Genomic DNA, 23,366 nt, shown 5'->3' on the forward strand with positions numbered 1-23,366 from the left:
GTAGTCCAAGGTAGTTGTAACTTATAAAGACACATAAGTGGAACTACATTGCATCTTTTAACGTGAAGTCCCTAAAAGGAATGGGTGAAATAAAGGAAGAGGCAAGGAAAACAGGACATTTGGGATTGTTACTTTTCAAGGACTTCTCAAGGACTACCTCGGTAAAAGAACCGGAGTTCTTTTAAATTCCCTCTGAGTCAGTGAATTTAGCTATAAGACAAATGCTCTAACAAAGCCATTCTAAACCAATGATTCACTGACCTTGGAAATCTGGCTAGTTAGATATCTAATAAAAACAACCCCCTTCAGGAGTTGAGGGAAATTGGAAGGGGAGATGAAACATGAGAGACTATGGACTCTGAAAAACAACCTGAGGGTTTTGAAGGGGCGGGGTTGGGAGGTTGGGGGAACCAGGTGGTGGGTATTAGGGAGGGCACATATCGCATGGAGCACTGGGTGTGGTGCAAAAACAATGAATACTATTACGCTGAAAAGAAATTAAAAAAAAACACAGGTTTGTTTTAGACATGCTCACTTTGAGAGGCTTATCAGATATCCAAATCAAGATGTCAAATAAGTATTTGTATATATAAATAAAGGTCATGAGAGAAATCACAGTTGTATATATAATATTTAATGTAGGTGTGTTTAAGGACACAGGGCTAGATGAGATCAGTTTGAGAGTGAGTAGAGAACACAGAAGTGATTAAATGAAAACTCCATGTACACATTAGAGTGAAAAACAAAAAATACACAGAGCATTACTGTAAATTACTGTAAATTATGTAAAATGCACATTTAAAAAGTAGAATAAAGCAAAAAAAAATGACTTAAAAAAAAAACCCTTCAGTTTAATGAATGAAAAACTTACTCCACACCCAAGTGGAAAATACAGGGGACTCAGAGAAATTTTAAATTACTTTTTCCAAACACAGAACCTGGGGAGATTTCTTCCCTTTCCAGAATGAGTAAAACAATATTAAATAACATAAAGAAAGGAAGTCCCTTAGGGATACAGGGCACACAAATAAAATGATTTACTGTAAGGAAACAAAGATATTTTTTAGAAATTATCAACTTGGTATTTTTAAATAAAATTGAAAGAAAACAGAGCTTTTGAAACATAAGTCAAGAAATAAGCTTCAAGTAGAATAAACTAGAATAAAGGCTAAGCTTTAAATTAAGAAGGAATTGAATATTATAAGAAAAGAATGTATTAAAGGGAAAATCTTGTATTCTCATTACCAATTCGCTTGCCAAAACCAATTATAAAAGCTGAGTCAGACACATTTTTTAAAAGTTTGAAAGCATCAGTGAAGGCATTAGAGGTCAACCAAGACAATCAGGAGTTGAGGGGCAAAGACCCCACAGAAAAGAGGGGCAGATTGAGATGAACCTACTTCGATGACTAGCTGTTCACAGAGGCACTGGTAATTTGGACCATCATGTTTAAACACAAGTGGTAGACTGTGGCTTATAGCAGTTTCATCAGGCTGGAGAGACACAGACCAAAGGGGACAAAACATAACAGGGAGAGAGGAACAACAGGATAACCCACAATGCAGCAGCAGTTTGCCCTTAAGGAATTTCCAACTCCTAAGTCTTTCCAATGAAGAGTGAGACTTCAAATCCCAAACAAAAAACCCTAACTGAGATGCCAAAGTGTAAAGCCAAGACTCTAGGAGTCTGTCAGTGCTAGAGAGACAGAAGTTGGAATTCATGACCCACCCACGGGGAGACCACAGTAAACATCCCAGGATTTCAGTTAAGATATAAAAAGGAAGAAAGTCATATTTTTAAAAATTCCCTACATAATTAAAATATCAATAATAAAAATCCAATATGCAAGAGATTAGTTAGGCAAAATAAAATTTAGATCCCTATAGGCCAAAACTTCTGGGTTATTGCTTTAGATGTTGTTAAAAATATTAACCTTGAAAAGTGAGAATAAACGAATAATGCACTCAAAATTAGATAGATACAAATAAAGCAATGAAGTTATTTTTAAAAAGTTGAATTGACAGATATAACTGACAAACAACTAAAAAATTAGTTCTTGACTACTGCATGGACCCTTGCTGACTATGCTGTCCTAGATGACACTTTCTACAGCCACTCCCTGTCTAAAAAACCCAGCCCTCCTTGGTCCAGGGGTACTGCAGGCAATAAGGATCTTTCACACAGGGTAAACAAGTCTTGCCCCTATACCACCTCTTCCTGAATATGGAGAAAAAGTTCTTTTGGGACTGATCCCCAAGGAATTCTTTCAGTTCCTTCATCCCAAAACTGGGGTAACAGGACCTTAATGCACTTGCAACTGGGCTTATCTTATATCTCTTCCCATAGAAATATATGTGGTTACAGCAGACACCTTCTCTGCTATGTCAACAATAGGATTACTAATCTATATAGTTAAAAAATACAGTGCCTCAAAAAAAAAATTAGTACTTCTATTGGAGAATTTGTTAATAAACTCAATGACCAAAAAGTTGCTCTACTAGAAGTGAAACAGGCTTCCATAAAACAGATTGGATGCAAATGATATGGAGAAGTCACAGTAGGCACTTGTTTAAAAGTGACATTACCTTTTTGATGTCTAGATGAATAAGACTGCCATGACACTGGAGTTTTACTTACCAGGACAGCTACATAGAGTGTACAATGAGGTGAAGAATTGCCTGGACTATCATATCTCTGTGCCGAACACGGTGCATCAAAAGGAGCAAGGGTACATGATAAACTGGGTGGAGAAGCATGTGGTGCAGACCATGTCTACGCAGCAGGAAAAGGAGACAATTGCCAAGTGCATTGCAGAGCCAAAGCTGCTTGAAAAGAAGGCTCAAGCACAGCTAGTTCTGTAAATGCATCTATCCCAATAGAGACAGTTAAAAGTAAATGACTAAGGAAACTAGTAGGTGATAAAATCTTTCTGTATTGTTGTCTACTGAAGTTACAGTTAACCTTTCCTAAAAATGAAAAGTTTGAGTTTCATATAGTGAGAAAATTGAAACAATTTATTGGCCAATGAGATGTTTATCCTTCTTGCTCTGTATTTTTAAAAATTTTTATTGTGTTAATGTTAGTCAGCATAAAATAAATCATTAAGTTTTTGATGCAGTGTTCCAAGATTCATTGCTCTGTATTTTGAGTTGTTCCTTGATCACTTTTGAATGAGCAGTTTGCTTTATTGAAATTTTTTGTTTGATTAAAAAAAATAAGTTAAAAATTAGTTCTTTTCCCTATTAAGAATGGTTTGCTATATATGGCCTTATTTGTGGAGGTACATTTCTTCTATACCTTTTATAAGTTTTTATCATAAAAGGATGTTGAATTTTGTCAAATGCTTTTTCTGCATCTATTGAGATCTTATAGTTTTTATTCTTTATACTGTTAATGTGGTATTTCACAGTTACTAATCTGTATATGTTGACCTTCTTTGTACCTAAGCATTTTTCTCACTTGATCATACTGTATGATCTTTTTAATATGCTATTGAATTTGATTTGTTGGTATTTTTTTTCAGAATTTTTGCATCTATGTTCACAGGGATACATTGGTCTGAAATTTTGTTTTCTTGTAGTGTCCTTGCCTGGCTTTGGTATCAGGGTATTGCTGGCCTCATAAAATGAGTTTGGAGGTGTTCCCTCTTCAATTTTTGGAAGAGTTTGAAAATTAGCATTAATTCTTCAAATGTTTGTAAAATTCAGCTGTGAAGCCATCTGGTCCTGGGCTTTTCTTTGTTGGAGAGTTTTCAATTACTGATTCAATCTCTTTACCCATTATTGGCCTGTTCCAATTTTTCTATTTCTACTTCTACAGGATGCAGAAGGAATTTATCTATTTCTTCTATGTTGTTCAATTTCTTGGTATATAATTGTTCATGGTAGTCACTTACAATATTCTGTATTTCTGTGGTGTCAGTTGTAATGTCTCCTATTTCACTTATAATCTTATCTATTTGAGTCCTCTCTTTTTATCTTGGTAACTCTACTTAGAGTCTTACCAAATTTATTTTTTTAAAAAACCAACCCTGGGATGCCTGGGTGGCTCAGTTTGTTAAGCATTGGCTTTCCACAAATGTCATGATCCCAGGGTCCTGGGATTGAGTCCCATATTGGGCTCCTTGCTCAGGAGAAAGCCTGCTTCTCCCTCTGCCTGCTGCTCCCCCTGCTTGTGTTCTCTCTTTCTCTCTCTCTCTGGCAAATAAATAAATAAAATCTTTTAAAAATTAAAAAAATAGCATAAACATTTATGCCATTAAGTTTGAAAATTTAGATGAAATGACAGACTCCCAGAAAACAAAAAGATAACTTACTGATACTGACCCAATAATAGAATCTCTGAATTATTAACCTCCTTTAATTTGTGTATCTAATTTGTCATTTTAAACCTCTCTATTCCTCCCCCAAAATTTCCAGACCCAGATAGCTTTACTAATGAATTTACCAACAATTTAAAAGAAATAACATCTATTTTATGCAAACACTTCCGAAGAACAGAAAAAGAAGAAATACTTCCCCTCTTTCTGTGAAGTCAGTATAACCTTGATATAGGCCAATTTTGCTCAAAGGCATAGATGCAAAAAACTCTAAATAAAATTTTAGCTAACTAATATAGAAAAAGTATAACATATCATGACTAAATTGGGTATTCCATAAATAAAAGTTTGACTTAATAGTCAAAAGTCAAATCATTAATCATTAGTAGTAAATCATTAGTAATCATTAGTAGAAATATCATTAGTAATCATTAGTAGAAAAAAAGGAGAAAACATAATTGATCATCTCAATAGACACAAAAGAGCATTTGATAAAATTCTATATACAACTTTTAGCAAACAAGACATAGAACTTCTTTGAAGATATCTAGTGGAGAAAAAAATCACAGTAGATGGCATATCCAAAATGGTATAACACCAAAAGCTTTCTACCTGAGATCAGGAACAATACTAACAATGTTCCTCTCTCTTTACTCTCTAACTATGCACTGGAAGCTCTACCTAGTACGATAGGCAATAAAAAGAAGAGGTTTGATATTCAGAAAAGGAAGAAATAAAGCAGTCATTATTTGCTTATGATCTGCTTATAGAATATACAAGAGAATCTAAAAAAAATTATTAGAATAAATGAGTTTAGCAAGATTGCCAAATACAAGATAAATATAAGAAAAATCAATTGCATTTCTATACCAACAACAAACAGAAAAAGGAATAGAGATAACATTTATAATAATATCAAAAATATTAAATCTCTATGAGTAAATTCAATAAAAGATGTGAAAAACTGACCATATTTGACTAAAAAAAAAAAAAAAGACCATATAAGGGGTATGACACTTTTTAGAAAACTCAATAATATAAAGATGTCAGTTCTCTCCCAAACTGCCTATAGAGTAGTCAATAAAATCCAAACCAAAACCCAACAGAGGGGCGCCTGGGTGGCTCAGTCATTAAGCGTCTGCCTTCAGCTCAGGTCATGATCCCAGAGTCCTGGGATCAAGCCCCGCCATCAGGCTACCTACTCAGTGAGGCACCTGCTTCTCCCTCTTCCACTCCCCCTGCTTGTGTTCCCTCTCTCTCTCTGTCAAATAAATAAATAAATAAATCTTTAAAAAAAAGAAACCACAGAATTTGGTGTGTGTGTATAACTGGACAAGCTGATTTTAAAATTTATGTAGAAATACAAAGGCTCTTAAAATTAAGTAGGAAAAACTTACAAATACTATACATATTAATGAATCTATAAATTAAAATCATATGGACTCAACACAAAAATATGCAAGTAGGTAAGAATAAAGAGCTCAAAGACAAACCCAAGTGTCTATATACCTAATTATGGTATGATAATTTATGATAAAAGTGGTACTATAGAGAAGTGAAAAAAGTAATCACTTTAATGTATTATTCTAGGCAATTGGATAAGGGGAAAAAATATTAAGCCTGAACCTTACCTCACATCATACAAATACACAAAATGATTGCCAGCTAGATTGTAGATCAAAATGTAAAAGACAATGCAATAAAACTTGTAAAGGTGCTCTGTCACAGTAGCTTAAGTAGCTATAACCAGCTATTTAAATTAATTAAAATTAAATAAAACTTAAAATTCAGTTCCTTAATCACACTAGCCACATTGCAAGTGCTCAACAGCATTTAAAAATAGTATTTGACAGGGGCGCCTGGGTGGCTCAGTGGGTTAAAGCCTCTGCCTTCGGCTCAGGTCATGATCTCAGGGTCCTGGGATCGAGCCCCACGTCGGGCTCTCTGCTGAGCGGGGAGCCTGTTTCCTCCTCTCTCTCTCTCTGCCTGCCTCTCTGCCTGCCTGTGATTTCTGTCTGTCAAATAAATAAATAAAATCTTTAAAAAAAAATAGTATTTGACAGTGCAGATACAGAACATTTTCATCATTGTAAAAAGTTCTATTGGACAGTGCTGCTCTAGAATATAATAATTTCTTTATTACCTCAGTGTTGAAAGAGAATTTATTTTTTAATTTATTATTTTTTTGAGAGAAAAAGAAAGCATGTGAGCACAAGGGAGGAGAGGGAGAGGAAGCGAAAGAATCTTAAGCAGGCTTCTCACACAGCTCAGAGCCCAGCCTGGGGCTCAGTCTCACAACCCTGAGATCACAACTTGAGCCAAAAGTCAAGAGTTGGATACTTAACTGACTGAGCCAGCCAGGTTCCCCTGGAAAGACTATTTAAACAGAACTTACACGTGTACAGAAACATACATAGACACACATACACACACAAAGAAATTAATCATAAAGGGAAGAACTGATCAACAGCCTACATTAAATGTAAGAAGTTCTATTCATCAAAGGACACCACTAGGAGAATGAAAAAGCAAGCTGCAGATCAGAGCAGTCATTTGTAATACCTATCATAAATGGAGGGTTTATATTCAGATTATACAATGAACTCACAAAAACCAATAAAAAGACATCCCAATAGTAAAACAAACAGACAATCCAATAGTATAATCAGCAAGAAATTGAAAGGTGCTTCAAAAAGAAAATATCTAATTGGCTTACTTTTTAGTAGCTGAGGAAATGAAAATTAAAAACGTAATCAGTTACACTATATATCCAACAGGATGGCTAAAAATAAAGAGAAAGAAAATACCAAGCATTGGTGTGAAGAAGGAATAATGGGAAAGGAACACTCATATGTTGCTGGTGAGACTGTAAGTTGAAATAATGACTTTTGGAAAATTGTTTGGCAGCATCATATAAAGCTGTTTATTTAAATCCATTTATATCCCATAGCCAGCACTTACCCTCTTCATTATGAACCTAACAGAAACGCATGCACAAGTACATCAAAATAGGTACAAGAATATTTAAAGCAGCAACATTAGTCATGGTGGCCCAAACTACAAACCAAACAAATGACCAATCAGAAGCAACATGAATAAATAAATCATGGTGTATTCATATAATAGAATAACACACACTAGGTTTTGTTTTGTTTTGTCTTTGTTTTTGTTTTTGTGTTTTTAGAGCAGGCAAAACCAGAGGGTTGGAGGGCAGGATAGTAGTTTCTTTGAGGGGAAGGAGGAAGTATGTGAGTGGGAACATGAAAGAGGCTTCTGGGAGGCTGGCAGTCTTCTACTTGTTGAACTTGGTGTTTATATGGGTATTTGTTTAGTGATATAAATGCAGTACATATGTTTCCAACACTTTCATATATGTGTGTTACACTATAATTTTAAGGTTAAAATGTTAGTTTTGCTCTTTAAAATAAACCTTTAGGGACATAATATTTTAAGGAAATGTTCCTTTGAAATAGTGCATTAGTGACTCAAGCTTTTATAAAAATAAAATGAAAAAACCTAAGGAATAAAAGTTGCTCTAATTGAAGTGACCATGGACAGTTTAGCCCAACTGCTTAGTCTCTCTCTTTCCTTTATATACCACTCCCATCCCCAAAACTTGGGGCAAATCTAAAGAGTCCTAATCTCCTTGGAATGCAGTTAAAAAATGCATAATCTTCTATTTTTACAAATATTTGCTATCTTACTACTGGGGGCATAGAACACAGAGCAATGAACAAAGCAGTCTTTGCCCTTATGAACCTCATATTTTTACATGACACTGAAATGTGAAAAATCGGTAGCTTAGCACATTTTCTTAACTTTTGAATTTAAAGAATTAAAGGCAAATTAGGCCCATAAAAGAAATATTGGCAGAACATTTGCTTGATCTGATGCTTTCCAAAGAGTATTTATATGTGCTTCTTTTTAAGTATTGCTCTATTCATTTTGTAATATTTGAGGGCCAACCATATGCTCCTCACTGAATAAAGCCTTGAGGATATACCAGAGAAAATAACATGGGAATGTTCCTTGACCTCAGAGAGTTTATAGTCTAGAGGATATGATAGCCATTAAATAAAGCACACAATCCCTAATTAAATTTAAGTAAAGAACCAGCGTTAGATACCATGCTGCTTCTGACCGACTGATGACTATACTTGATCTGATATTGTTTAACTTGAATTTATGTAACACCTGGATAAGTCAATCAATTCTAATACATTCTCATCTGTCATACAGTTTTACATACACCAGCTTTTAAAAATCCTGATAGATTGGACACACACAACATAAGTCAGCCTGTGGTGGGACCAAAACATCAATGATTCTTAAAAATTCCTCATGTGATTGACTTATTTCGCTAAGCATGATACCCTCTAGTTCCATCCACGTCGTCGCAAATGGCAAGATTTCATTTCTTTTGATGGCTGCATAGTATTCCATTGTGTATATATACCACATCTTCTTTATCCATTCGTCTGTAGATGGACATCTAGGTTCTTTCCATAGTTTGGCTATTGTAGACATTGCTGCTATAAACATTCGGGTGCACGTGCCCCTTCGGATCACTACGTTTGTATCTTTAGGGTAAATACCCAGCAGTGCAATTGCAGGGTCATAGGGTAGTTCTATGTTCAACATTTTGAGGAACCTCCATGCTGTTTTCCAGAGTGGTTGCACCAGCTTGCATTCCCACCAACAGTGTAGGAGGGTTCCCCTTTCTCCGCATCCTCGCCAGCATCTGTCATTTCCTGACTTGTTAATTTTAGCCATTCTGACTGGTGTGAGGTGATATCTCATGGTGGTTTTGATTTGTATTTCCCTGATGCCGAGTGATATGGAGCACTTTTTCATGTGTCTGTTGGCCATCTGGATGTCTTCTTTGCAGGAATGTCTGTTCATGTCCTCTGCCCATTTCTTGATTGGATTATTTGTTCTTTGGGTGTTGAGTTTGCTAAGTTCTTTATAGATTTTGGACACTAGCCCTTTATCTGATATGTCATTTGCAAATATCTTCTCCCATTCTGTCAGTTGTCTTTTGGTTTTGTTCACTGTTTCCTTTGCTGTGCAAAAGCTTTTGATCTTGATGAAATCCCAAAAGTTCATTTTTGCCCTTGCTTCCCTTGCCTTTAGTGATGTTCCTAGGAAGATGTTGCTGCGGCTGACGTCGAAGAGGTTGCTGCCTGTGTTCTCCTCGAGGATTTTGATGGATTCCTTTCTCACATTGAGATCCTTCATCCATTTTGAGTCTATTTTCGTGTGTGGTGTAAGGAAATGATCCAATTTCATTTTTCTGCATGTGGCTGTCCAATTTTCCCAACACCATTTATTGAAGAGGCTGTCTTTGTTCCATTGGACATTCTTTCCTGCTTTATCGAAGATGAGTTGACCATAGAGTTGAGGGTCCATTTCTGGGCTCTCTATTCTGTTCCATTGATCTATGTGTCTGTTTTTGTGCCAGTACCATGCTGTCTTGATGATGACAGCTTTGTAATAGAGCTTGAAGTCCGGAATTGTGATGCCACCAACTTTGGCTTTCTTTTTCAATATTCCTTGGCTATTCGAGGTCTTTTCTGGTTCCATATAAATTTTAGGATTATTTGTTCCATTTCTTTGAAAAAAATGGATGGTACTTTGATAGGAATTGCATTAAATGTGTAGATTGCTTTAGGTAGCATAGACATTTTCACAATATTTATTCTTCCAATCCAGGAGCATGGAACATTTTTCCATTTCTTTGTGTCTTCCTCAATTTCTTTCATGAGTACTTTATAGTTTTCTGAGTATAGATTCTTAGTCTCTTTGGTTAGGTTTATTCCTAGGTATTTTATAGTTTTGGGTGCAATTGTAAATGGGATTGACTCCTTAATTTCTCTTTCGTTTGTCTTGTTGTTGGTGTGGAGAAATGCAACTGATTTCTGTGCATTGATTTTATATCCTGACACTTTACTGAATTCCTGTACAAGTTCTAGCAGTTTTGGAGTGGAGTCTTTTGGGTTTTCCACATAGAGTATCATATCATCTGCGAAGAGTGATAGTTTGACTTCTTCTTTGCCGATTTGGATGCCTTTAATTTCCTTTTGTTGTCTGGTTGCTGAGGCTAGGACTTCTAGTACTATGTTGAATAGCAGTGGTGATAACGGACATCCCTGCCGTGTTCCTGACCTTAGCGGAAAAGCTTTCAGTTTTTCTCCATTGAGAATGATATTTGCGGTGGGTTTTTCATAGATGGCTTTGATAATATTGAGGTATGTGCCGTCTATCCCTACACTTTGAAGAGTTTTGATCAGGAAGGGATGCTGTACTTTATCAACTATCATATGATCTCCCTGATATGAGGGAGAGGAGATGCAACATGGGGGGTTGAGGGGGTAGGAGAAGAGTAAATGAAACAAGATGGGATTGGGAGGGAGACAAACCATAAGTGACTCTTAATCTCACAAAACAAACTGAGGGTTGATGGGGGGAGGGGGTTGGGAGAGGGGGGTGGGATTATGGATATTGGGGAGGGTATGTGCTATGGTGAGTGCTGTGAAGTGTGTAAACCTGGCGATTCACAGACCTGTACCCCTGGGGATAAAAATATATGTTTATAAAGCTGTAAAAAAAAAAAAAGAAAAAGAAAAAAGAAAGGATGAATACCCAAGTTTTGTAGCAACATGGACGGGACTGGAAGAGATTATGCTGAGTGAAATAAGTCAAGCAGAGAGAGTCAATTATCATACGGTTTCACTTATTTGTGGAGCATAACAAATAGCATGGAGGACAAGGGGAGATGGAGAGGAGAAGGGAGTTGAGGGAAATTGGAAGGGGAGGTGAACCATGAGAGACTATGGACTCTGAAAAACGATCTGAGAATTTTGAAGGGGTGGGGGGTGGGAGGTTGGGGGCACCAGGTGGTGGGTATTGTAGAGGGCACAGATTGCATGGAGCACTGGGTGTGGTGCAAAAATAATGAATACTGTTATGCTGAAAAAATAAAAAAATTAAAAAAAAAAAAAAGCTCAAAAATCTATAAAAAAAAAAAAATTCCTCATGTGATTCCAGTGTGCAGCCAAGATGAGAATCTCTAATTTAAGGATGAATTTACATGTTTTAAACTTCTTTTATATTAACTTATAAACCTATTTTCCATCATATTTAATATTTTAGGGCCATAAATCATATATCCTCTTAGTCACAGAAAATATTTATGCTTAATTACCAAATGCAAAATTTCAGAATAAGCACATATCCTGAGATAAATAGCTGAAAGGTAAAACTAGCCATTTCAGATAATCTCATGAAAACAGGAAATGGTTTATTTTTCATTTATTTCTGCTATTGTTTAACTCCATGCTTCAAACTTCAACTTCACATAATTATATGTGAAGCTAAACAAGAATCACATGTTTCTGATGCACCCGTTTTGCTTTGGAGAATTTTATCAGTGAGGGTAACTGTCATACTCTCCTATGGTAATAGCTTAATGTCACCACCTAAAAGCAAAATACTGGGCTACATAAAATATTACACTGATCCTCTATAGTCCTCTTTATAAGACTTATCTGATATGTATATGGAGAAAGGATAAATGTTATGGTTTAAAAAAACCACTCGAAGTACTATGGAAAAAGTAAAAACTCTTATTATTACCAGGTAGACAAAGGAACAAACATAAACGGAAACTAGTGCCTTTCCAGAGTTTTCCTCAGTTATTTTCTTCTTTGACTGTAAGGCTGTCTGAGGCTGTGATGTTTGGAGATCAGCTTGCTGGCCTTCAAGGCCAAGGGCAAGATGTCTGGTTCCAAGTACACTGAGCTCCAATTATGATGCCTTAAGGATTTCTTTTGGGAGATAAAACAAAGTCCTGCCATTTTGCTCCCAAGTTACTAAGATTTATTTAGCTTCAGAACTCTTCCTAAAGCCATTCTTGCAATGGTGTATTTACATTAAGAACTCAGAAGTAAATTCTTCAAAAAGCCTCTCTTATCCCCATGTAATTACTCAAAAATAAAACCACAAGGAATAAGTCTGTAGTAGCAAAGAGGTCTCTGCAAAGGAAAAGATAATCAAAGGGATTCCTTAAGAATCCATGAAAAATAAGTCTATTTTCTAATTAGGAAGTGATTTTACAACATTTAGAAAGAAATAAACCAAAAACACATCATTCTTTGAAACTGTTTTGACTACCTATTTCTAAGAGTAAAGAAACTGCAGAACCAGGAAAATGGACTCAGCAAATCCTGTAGCAACTCCTCTTTGCCAAGCCCCATTCTAGAACCAGAGGTTACAACAGAATACAAGAGAAGAAAGAACTTGGAGCAAAGTAGATGAAAGAAGACATAAATGACCCTATGAGGAAAGTAGCAAGCAGTCTTGCATCACCAGGTTCCTTTGCCTTCTGCCCTTCTCAGAGCTCATGAATTTTCACATGGAGCCATGTTCTCCCTCCTCCTCCCCAGTGGTGCTTAGCCTTGAAAGCTCTGTAGTTTAAATCTCAATTTCATTCAGCTCTTTAAACTCCATCAAGTTTTCTTCCTCAGGGACTAACTGGAAAAATGTTTTGTGATTGCCTTGTGTATTATAAATCAGTTGCCAAAAAAAAAAAAAAGAAAAAAAGGAAACCAACTCTACCTGATTGAAGCAGAAAAAATAATACTAAAGGATGTTGATATCTCACATTTACTGAGGATTCTGGAAAATCAAGCTCCGTATCGGTAGAAACAAAGAAAAGCTTTGCAGCCATAGCCACCAGCCAGAGTTGTGGCACAGACTGCCCCAGTGAGGACCTGCAGCCTCTCCCCAGCCACCTCACCTTGGTATCCCATTCCTGAGACATCCTGCTGCTGCTGCCCTCAGGAAGCCCCTTTCTATCTATGACTCCATCTTTGCCAAAGGAACTCCAGTGGGGAACATTCCTGGTCACTATTTCCAATTGACCTAGTTTCATAGGAACCAGAGAAACAATTTCTGAGAATTTTCTGTTTCTATGGTGATAAGGAATTTTCTGCTTTTATTGTGGGCAATGGGCTCTCCTTTCCATCAGTACATTTGTAGCAGGGAATTTTCAACATATAGGAAAGGAGGTAAAATGCTGGAGAGCAGAAAAAAACAAAATGACTAAGAGGCACTCTTCCACAAATTTCTCAGGGAATTCTTTCAGGGAATGTGTCCTATGCATATTCTCTTCTCCCAATACTCTAAGAAAAACTGGATTTTTAAAAAATGTAATTTAATTGTGTGTGTGTGTGTGTGTGTGTTATGTGTGTGTGTTTGTTCCAAAATTCGTTGTTTATGCACCTCACCCAGTACTTCATGCAGGAAAAACTGGATTTTGATGGTCATTTATAAGTAAATAGCATGTCTAATTTCAAATGGAAGCCCAAAATTCTGTTACCCAAAAACCAATCTCTGGAAGCCCTCCACCAAAGCTGAAACAACTGATTTTTTTTTTAATTTTTTAACTTTATTTATTTTTTTTTCAGCATAACAGTATTCCTTGTTTTTGCACCACACCCAGTGCTCCATGCAATCCGTGCCCTCTCCAATACCCACCACCCGGATCCCCCAACCTCCCACCCCACACCGCTTCAAACCCCTCAGATTGTTTTTCAGAGTCCATAGTCTCTCATGAATATTTTTGTGGGTGATCTTCCCCATACGACTCTATCCATTATGACCTGCCTCCACTTCATGCTCAACTGCTTTCATTATTTTGAAATCTATCTCACAAGTCACAGCCTCCTAGCTCAGGGAGAAGTTACACTAGGTTTCACTGCTCTATGAGACACCATTATCTTCTTCTTTCCTTTCTTTGTTGTTTCAAGAGCCATGTATAATGTACTTTGAGTCCTCCTTTCCCAGTCAAATCTCTGGCCAATTTCCTTTTCTGTGACAGCTCTTCCTGAGCTGCCATGATTTTACATTTAAGTAGATTTATCAAATAGAGAAAGGCCACGTAAAACAAAGTTCACTACTTTATCAAGTAAGCAGCAATGGCCTTGGTTAAATCTAGAAACGAATTGAAGTATGTCTCACAGAATGCTCCCTAGTGTCTCTTGCCAACTACTTTCCTCCTATATCCATATAATTCCCCTTGCTTAATACCTTCCAGGAAGAATCTAGAAGAATCACATGTTAATTACTGATACTAAGAGAAATCTGTCCGGGCTCAAATCTTTGCATCACACAGCCACCGAAGGGCATTCTTGAGTTCTGCTCAGGTGTTTCAGGGCTTTTCTGAAAACAATCTTCCATACAATGGTGAAGACTTAAAACTAACCAAGAATCCGTGCTTTTTCTTATTCTATATACAGCTGCTACATGTATTTCTAATAGAGGGTCCAATACAAAGGTCAAACACCAATGCCAAATATTTTGAGGAAAATCTGTAATTCTATTTTTAGATGTTGAAATTCTGATTTACTTTTGTCCCCTTATAATTTTATCAGACTTTCCCCCAAAGAAGTATTACAGTCCCTATGATTAAGAGTCAGATACCAAATTTTCTTTTTTGTCTTTTTTTAAAAGATTTTATTTATTTATTTGAGAGAGGGAGAGGGAGCACAAGTTGGGGAGAGGGGCAGAGGGAGAGGGAGAATCAGACTCCCCACTGAGCAAAGAACCAGACTGTGAGGGAGGGGGGTGATCCCAGGACCCTGAAATCATGATCTGAGCCAAAGTCAGATGCTTAACCCACTGAGACACCCAAGTGCTCCAATACCAAGCTCTTTAACCAAAAATTCTGAAACAAAGGTCACTGTGCTTCCTGGCTTATTTTATCAGTGAGGTCTTTGATGGCTGACAACCTAATCCCCAACTTGATACAATAGAGTTCTTCAAAGTTACAAGTGTGCCTGGGTAGCTCAGTGGGTTAAAGCCTCTGCCTTCAGCTCAGGTCATGATCCCAGGATCCTGGGATTGAGCCCTACATCGGGCTCTCTCCTTGGCGGGGAGCCTGCTTCCCCCCTCCCTCTGCCTGATTCTCTGCCTACTTGTGATTTCTCTTTCTCTGTTGAATAAATAAATAAAATCTTTTAAAAAAAATAAAGTACAAGTTCATATTCAGTTTAGTACTTATTCTGACAATGATATTAAAGTATCTGATCAAAAGAAATCCCAAAGCTCTAATTAGCATCATTTGTACAAAAATCTAGAGTCATTTATCAGTATCATTTTTCTAAAGCAAAAACATCAAAGCTAGGTTTCTGTGGTAAAAAGACATATTCCAGTTATTTATATAACACACCTTGGCATCTTATTTAATAAAATGATGAGACAATGAGAACAGGGTGATAGAGTGGTGAGTGTAATTCATTAACTAGACATTTTTTACAGCTAGAAGGAACCTAGATGTCCTTTACTCCAGAGGTTTCAATCTCGCAGCTGGTGTTGCAGTTGTGTTTTCTTTGGTCTGCATTGTTTTGATTTAGTTCATTGCCAATATTAAACAATAGTACACTTCATATAAGAGATTCAGACTTTCATTTCTTATTAAAAATTTGGAATGTCTGGTCCAGTTCCTCACATTAATATGGGACAAGTGTCTTCCAAGATGCCAAAGTTATTCACTTAAATGTACTGTGCAAATTATAAGTTTGAGATTATTGACACATTCTCACCCATCACTGCTCCATTCCTGGTACAGATGAGTATTCTAAACAAAACGTTAAAAAACAAACAAACCAACAAACCACTACTGAAAAGCATCTTTGTTCTTGGTTTCATCAGGGCCTGAACCCTAGCTGATAAAACAGAGTATTGTTCAGTAGCACTTCTTAATCTCACTGTGACATACTTTACTTCTAAAGCTCGAGGAGAGAATCTTCTTTTACTTAACGTTGCAGGATTACAGAGACAGAACCAGGCAGGTGAGGAGAGTGTACTAAAAGTTGAATTGGATACAACCCTTAAATTTTCATTATAGACCAAAACCAATAATTTTTATAGTGGCATGTGCTTACTGTATATTGCATTAAACAAAAGATATATATTTTCTTTATTCATTGATCAGTGGGCACTTAGGTTATTTCCATATCTTCTTTATATATAATTGACATACAATATTATATCTGTTTCAGGTGTACTAGATAGATAGATAGATAGATAGAATTATATATTATACCCGACAAGTCTATAATTACTCAATGCTCACCACAATAAGTGTAGTTACTACTATTGTTTCCATATCTTCACTATTATGATAATGCCACAATGAGCATGGAAGTATAGATATCTCTTCGAGATACTAATTTTGTTTCCTTCAGATATATACCCAGATGTAGGATTGTTCTTCTGTATTTAATTTTTTAAGGAACTATTATACTGTTTTCCACAGTGTCTGCACCAATTTAAATTTCCTCAAACAGAGAACAAGAACTCCCGTTTCTCTACATCCTCACCAACTCACCAAGATTTGTTCTCTTTGGGGGTCTTTTTTCTATATTGGTCATCTTAACAGGTTTGAGGTGATATCTCACTGTGGGTTTGATTTGCATTTCCCTGATCATTAATGATATTGAGCACCTTTTCCTTTGCCTGTTGCTCATTTGTATGTCTTTGGGAATTGTCTATTTAAGTCCTTTAAAAATCTGTTTTAATTATTTTAATTTATTTAAACATTTTACGTGGGTTTTTTTGTCACTGTGTTTTGAGTTCCTGATATATTCATGATATATTTTGGATATCAACCTCTTTTTTTAAAGATTTTATTTATTTATTTGTCAGAGATATAGAAAGAGAAAGAGAGAGGGCACAAGCAGGGACAGGGGCAGGCAGAGGGAGAAGGAGAAGCAGGCTCCCCACTGAGCAAGGAGCCCAGTGCGGGACTCCATCACAAGACCCAAGGATCATGACAGCTGAAGGCAGACACATAACTGACTGAGCCACCCAGGCGTTCCTGGATATTAACCTCTTATCAGATGTAGGACTTGCAAATATTTTCTCCCATTCCATAGATTGTCCCTTAGCTGATTTTTTTTCTTTTGTAGTGCAGAAACCTTTTTTTTATTTATTAATTTTTTAATTTAATTTCAGCGTAACCGTATTCATTGTTTTTGCACCACACCCAGTGCTCCATGCAATCCATGCCCTCTCCAGTACCCACCACCTGGTTCCCCCAACCACCCACCCCCTGCCCCTTCAAAACTGTCAGATTGTTTTTCAGAGTCCATAGTCTCTCATGGTTCACCTCTCCTTCCAATTTCCCTCAACTCCCTTCTCCTCTCTAATTCCCCTTGTCCTCCATGCTATTTGTTATGCTCCACAAATAAGTGAAACCATATGATAATTGACTCTCTGCTTGACTTATTTCACTCAGCATAATCTCTTCCAGTCCCGTCCATGTTGCTACAAAAGTTAGGTATTCATCCTTTCTGATGGAGGCATAATACTCCATAGTGTATATGGACTGCATCTTCCTTATCCAATGGATAAGGAAGATGCAGAAACCTTTTACTTTAACATAGCCCCACTTATTGATTTTTGCTTTTGTATTTTTGGTCATATATATATACACATATATATGTATATATATAAAATCATTGCTGAAACCAAGGAGTTTTCTCCTTGGAGGTTTATGGTTTCAGGTCTTACATTTAAGACTTTGATCCAGTTTGAGTTGATTTTGTGAGCAGCGTAAGATAGGGATCCAGGTTCATTCTTCTTCATGTAGCTGTGCAGTTTTCCCAACGCCATTTGTTGAAGAAGCTATCTTTCCCCCATTGTGTTCTTAGCATCCTTGTCAAAGATTGCTTGAACATATATGTGGATTTATATCTGGACTTTCTATTCCTTCTCACTAATCATTGTATCTGTTTTTATGCCAGTGCCATACTGTTTTGATCACAATAGCTTTGTAATATAGTTTGAAATCAGGAATGACTTCATTCCTGAAATCAGGATGCCTCCAAATTTGTTCTTTCTCTAGATTGTTTTGGCAATTTCAAATCATCATGTTGTACAATTTAAATATATACAATTTTACTTGTAAGTTATATCTTAATAAATTAAGGGGGAGCAATAATTTCCTTGAAAATGAGCACAAGATGCTAGGAACAAACCCTGTGCATTTCCCCTAGACAAACTTGTGGTTAGAAATGTATATGTTTGTTACTTTATTGTAAGAAAGCCAAGACTATGGAGAATAAAATCAAGTCATTTGCCATTTGACATAAGAAATTTCTTAATTTTCCCACCTACCCAAGGTGATAAAGCTATTATAAATTCCTTAATAGCCCAGTCTGATATGCCAGATTCATAAACTCAAGCAATTGCCAGAAACAGCATGTTAGAGCTCAAAATAACTTCAGAAAAACACTCCCTAAGAATGTTTATCTAATAGCAAGTAACTAGTATAAAGGTTTATGAAACCTTAATTAACTTTCTTTTTAGAAACTTCTAAATTGTTCATCTAAATTTTTACTTCTTTAATTATTTGTTTAATTATACTTGTTTAATTTCATGGAGATACATATCTAAGACTACCACTATAGAAATAAAGAATAAAGAAGCAATATTTTCCTCACAAAGATAAAAAAGTTTATAATAAAAGTGGGTTGTTAGGCTTAAACAGAACATAAGTTTGCCTTAACGGTATTTCCTCATAGATAAACAAAATCTATTCTGGAACATGGAATAATCTAAACAAGTCTTTTTTTTTTTTAAGGTTTATTTATTTATTTATTGAAAGGCAGGCAGAGAGAGAGGGGGAAGCAGGCTCCCTGCTGAGCAGAGAGCTGGATGTTGGGCTCAATCCCAGGACCCTGAGATCATGACCTGAGCCAAAGGTAGAGACTTAACCCACTGAGCCACCCAGGCGCCCCTAAACTAGTCTTTTACACAACCATAGAGAGACTAAAAACAAACATTTAACAACAAAGCCTATAGAAATAAGTACCATCTATGGTTAACAGAGCAGCTACTGTGGGAATATCAAGACTGTTTCCCCACAAGACATCATTTGTAAAAGTAAGTACAGTCTATAAAAGCATAGGTTCTTCTGAAAGCTTTCTGGTTAGTCGTCTATTATCTAGCTCTTCAAACCAGTAGTCCACAGATAACCAGCCTTACAATGTATCACCCTGAAGAGGTGGTTAAGAGAGGTTCTATTATGGTCAAACTTCCTGAGTCAGTTGCAGCAAATCTATAATCCAGTGACAGATGTCTCTGAACAGAAACCCAGACCAAAGCTTCGAGAGCTGTAGTGCAATAAAGAATAAAGTAAAATAAATAAATAATACAAAACAAAACAAACAAAAAGAAAAAAGTCATAGGTATACCCTAAAACAAACAAACAAACTAACAAACAAAACAGTCTTAATGAAATCTGGAACCAGTACAGTTTATTAAGACATGGCCATGAAAAGAGATCCCGGGTAACATCTAGGACTTAGAATTTATAAGCAAATCTGAAGGTGACAAAAGTCGTGTTGCAATTGTGGCCCAAAAGCTAAATACCATTTTGTAGTCAAGGACCGTTCTAATACCATAAACCAAAGGGCATCAGGGCAGAGGGGTGAGAATTCCTTAGAATATAGTAATAATTGGGATTCAACAGCTCTTAGACATTAGGGAAGGCATCCTACCAGCCGATGATTGCCTTTTTTTTTTAATCATTTTTTTTTACTTTCAGCATAACAGTATTCATTGTTTTTGTACGAGACCCAGTGCTCCATGCAATCTGTGCCCTCTCTAATACCCACCACCTGGTTCCCCCAACCTCCCACCCCCCCCACCTCTTCAAACCCTTCAGATTGTTTTTCAGAGTCCATAGTCTCTCATTGTTCACCTCCCCTTCCAATTTCCCCCAACTCCCTTCTCCTAATTCCCCATGTCCTCCATGCTATTTGTTATGTTCCACAAATGATTGCCTTTAATGGAGCAAAAACTCCATAGGAAACACTTGCCTTAAGAAGTCCAGCGTTTCTTGCACTGTCTCCGAACTGAATGTTTTTTTGGTTTTTGGTTTGTTTGGGGTATTGTTTGTTTTTTGTTTTGTTTTTAAATTGGGTAGTCAGTAACTGAGGCAGTAATCTGAGAAGACAATGCAGTTTCAGATTTAGAGCTCTCCTCTCATCAGACTACCTGATACTCATTGAAGTAAGAGCATTCTTTTTTTTTTTTTTAAGATTTTATTTATTTATTTGACATACAGAGAGCACAAGTAGGCACAGAGGCAGGCAGGCAGAGAGGGGGGGGGGGGAAGCAGGCTCCCTGATGAGCAGAGAACCCAACGTGGGGCTCAATCCCAGGACCCTGGGATCATGACCCGAGCCAAAGGCAGAGGCTTTAACCCACTGAGCCACCCAGGTGCCCCTGAAGTAAGAGCATTCTTGCTTTCTTATGGTCATCAGATCATTACTTAAAAACGGCACCACAGATGGACTTCTGAAAGCCAAGAAAAATTCACTCATAACCCAAGTTGGCAATGGAAAATGCCCTACAATAGAATAACAGGGGCAGATATTGACAGTTATTTATAATTAGTCTTCTCATGGCATAAATGCCTAGAATGCCAAAGCCTAAAGATGAACCCGTTCTTTTCTAAGAACATTTCACTATTTCCCTAAATGACTTCTGAAATCCACCCTCACCCTCCACACTAGGTTAGGAACTCCATTTATACTCTCCCCTCATTCCTAGCATTGCTATCTGTAATCACATCTATTACTACAAGTCATAACTTCATTAATAGCTATCTTCCACCTCTGTTGTAAGCATCTATGAGGGCAGGACCTGATACATAGTTTGTGCATTGTAATTACTAACCAATAAACATATGCACATGTGAATAAATGGATCCCCATGAAGAAAGTAAAAACACATTATGATCTCACTGATGGATCTCACTGGAACAGTCTTATAAAGTCTACTGTGTGCTTTTTAACTACTTTGTGAAGGGGCCTTAGAACTTCAGTCATAAAAGGTATAATTATCAGTTATGATATGTTATAGTAGCATATACTTTTGTTTTAAGCTCCTGGTTAATTATGGACATTATTATATCTTTTGGAGAATCCACAGCAACTGAAAAGAAAATCCACAAGCAACCAAAAATTTGGCTCACTACCAATCCACACACATTTTGCCCAAGAAAAGGAAAACAATTTGTTGTTTCTGAAGGATCCCAGTCTTCATCTTCTCCTCTTTGCCTTTTTTTTTTAAATTTATATTCAGTGTAACAGTATTCATTGTTTTTGCACTACACCCAGTGCTCCATGCAATCCATGCCCTCTACAATACCCACCACCTGGTTCCCCCAACCTCCTACCCCCCACCCCTTCAAAACCCTCAGATTGTTTTTCAGAGTCCATAGTCTCTCATGGTTTACCTCCCCTTCCAATTACCCTCAACTCCCTTCTCCTCTCCATCTCCCCATGTCCTCCATGTTATTTGTTATGCTCCACAAATAAGTGAAACCATATGATGATTGACTCTCTCTGCTTGACTTATTTCACTCAGCATAATCTCTTCCAGTCCCGTCCATGTTGCTACAAAAGTTGGGTATTCATCCTTTCTGATGGAGGCATAATACTCCATAGTGTATATGGACCACATCTTCCTTATCCATTTGTCCGTTGAAGGGCATCTTGGTTCTTTCCACAGTTTGGCGACCGTGGCCATTGCTGCTATGAACATTGGGGTACAGATGGCCCTTCTTTTCACTACATCTGTATCTTTGGGGTAAATACCCAGTAGTGCAATTGCAGGGTCATAGGGAAGCTCTATTTTTAATTTCTTGAGGAATCTCCACACTGCTCTCCAAAGTGGCTGCACCAACTTGCATTCCCACCAACAGTATAAGAGGGTTCCCCTTTCTCCACATCCCCTCCAACACATGTTGCTTCCTGTCTTGCTAATTTTGGCCATTCTAAGTGGCGTAAGGTGATATCTCAATGTGGTTTTAATTTGAATCTCCCTGATGGCTAGTGATGATGAACATTTTTCATGTGTCTGATAGCCATTTGTATGTCTTCATTGGAGAAGTGTCTGTTCATATCTTCTGCCCATTTTTTGATATGATTATCTGTTTTGTATGTGTTGAATTTCAGGAGTTCTTTATAGATCTTGGATATCAACCTTTTGTCTTACTGTCATTTGCAAATATCTTCTCCCATTCTGTGGGTTGCCTCTTTGTTTTGTTGACTGTTTCCTTTGCTGTGCAGAAGCTTTTGATTTTGATGAAGTCCCAAAAGTTCAGTTTCACTTTTGTTTCCTTTGCCTTTGGAGACATATCTTGAAAGAAGTTGCTGTGGCTGATATCGAAGAGGTCACTGCCTATATTCTCCTCTAGGATTCTGATGGATTCCTGTCTCACATTGAGGTCTTTTATCCATTTTGAGTTTATCTTTGTGTACGGTGTAAGGGAATGGTCGAGTTTCATTCTTCTACATATAGCTGTCCAGTTTTCCCAGCACCATTTATTGAAGAGACTGTCTTTTTTTCCACTGTATATTTTTTCCTGTTTTGTCAAAGATTATTTGACCATAGAGTTGAGGGTCCATATCTGGGCTCTCTACTCTGTTCCACTGGTCTATGTGTCTGTTTTTATGCCTGTACCATGCTGTCTTGGTGATCACAGCTTTGTAGTAAAGCTTGAAATCAGGTAACGTGATGCCGCCAGTTTTATTTTTGTTTTTCAACATTTCCTTAGTGATTCGGGGTCTCTTCTGATTCCATACAAATTTTTGGATTATTTGCTCCAGCTCTTTGAAAAATACCAGTGGAATTTTTATTGGAATGGCATTAAAAGTATAGAGTGCTCTAAGCAGTATAGACATTTTGGGGCGCCTGGGTGGCTCAGTGGGTTAAGACGCTGCCTTCGGCTCAGGTCATGATCTCAGGGTCCTGGGATCGAGTCCCGCATCGGGCTCTCTGCTCAGCGGGGAGCCTGCTTCCCTCTCTCTCTCTCTCTCTGCCTGCCTCTCTGTCTACTTGTGATCTCTCTCTGTCAAATAAACAAATAAAATCTTTAAAAAAAAAAAAAAGGCAGTATAGACATTTTAACAATGTTTATTCTTCCAATCCAAGAGCATGGAATGGTCTTCCATCTTGAAGAATACAAAAA

The 23,366-nt window shown here is 37.0% G+C and overlaps 1 pseudogene; it reads left to right on the forward strand.

Annotated features, from left to right (window-relative positions):
- The first annotated feature begins 2,084 nt into the window (after window positions 1-2,084).
- Window positions 2,085-11,409, forward strand: LOC125109557 (ATP synthase F(0) complex subunit B1, mitochondrial-like; annotated as a pseudogene).
- Window positions 11,410-23,366: the final 11,957 nt, after the last annotated feature.

The sequence above is a fragment of the Lutra lutra genome, chromosome 1 (genome assembly GCF_902655055.1).
Source record: "Lutra lutra chromosome 1, mLutLut1.2, whole genome shotgun sequence".
Lineage (NCBI taxonomy): Eukaryota > Metazoa > Chordata > Mammalia > Carnivora > Mustelidae > Lutra > Lutra lutra.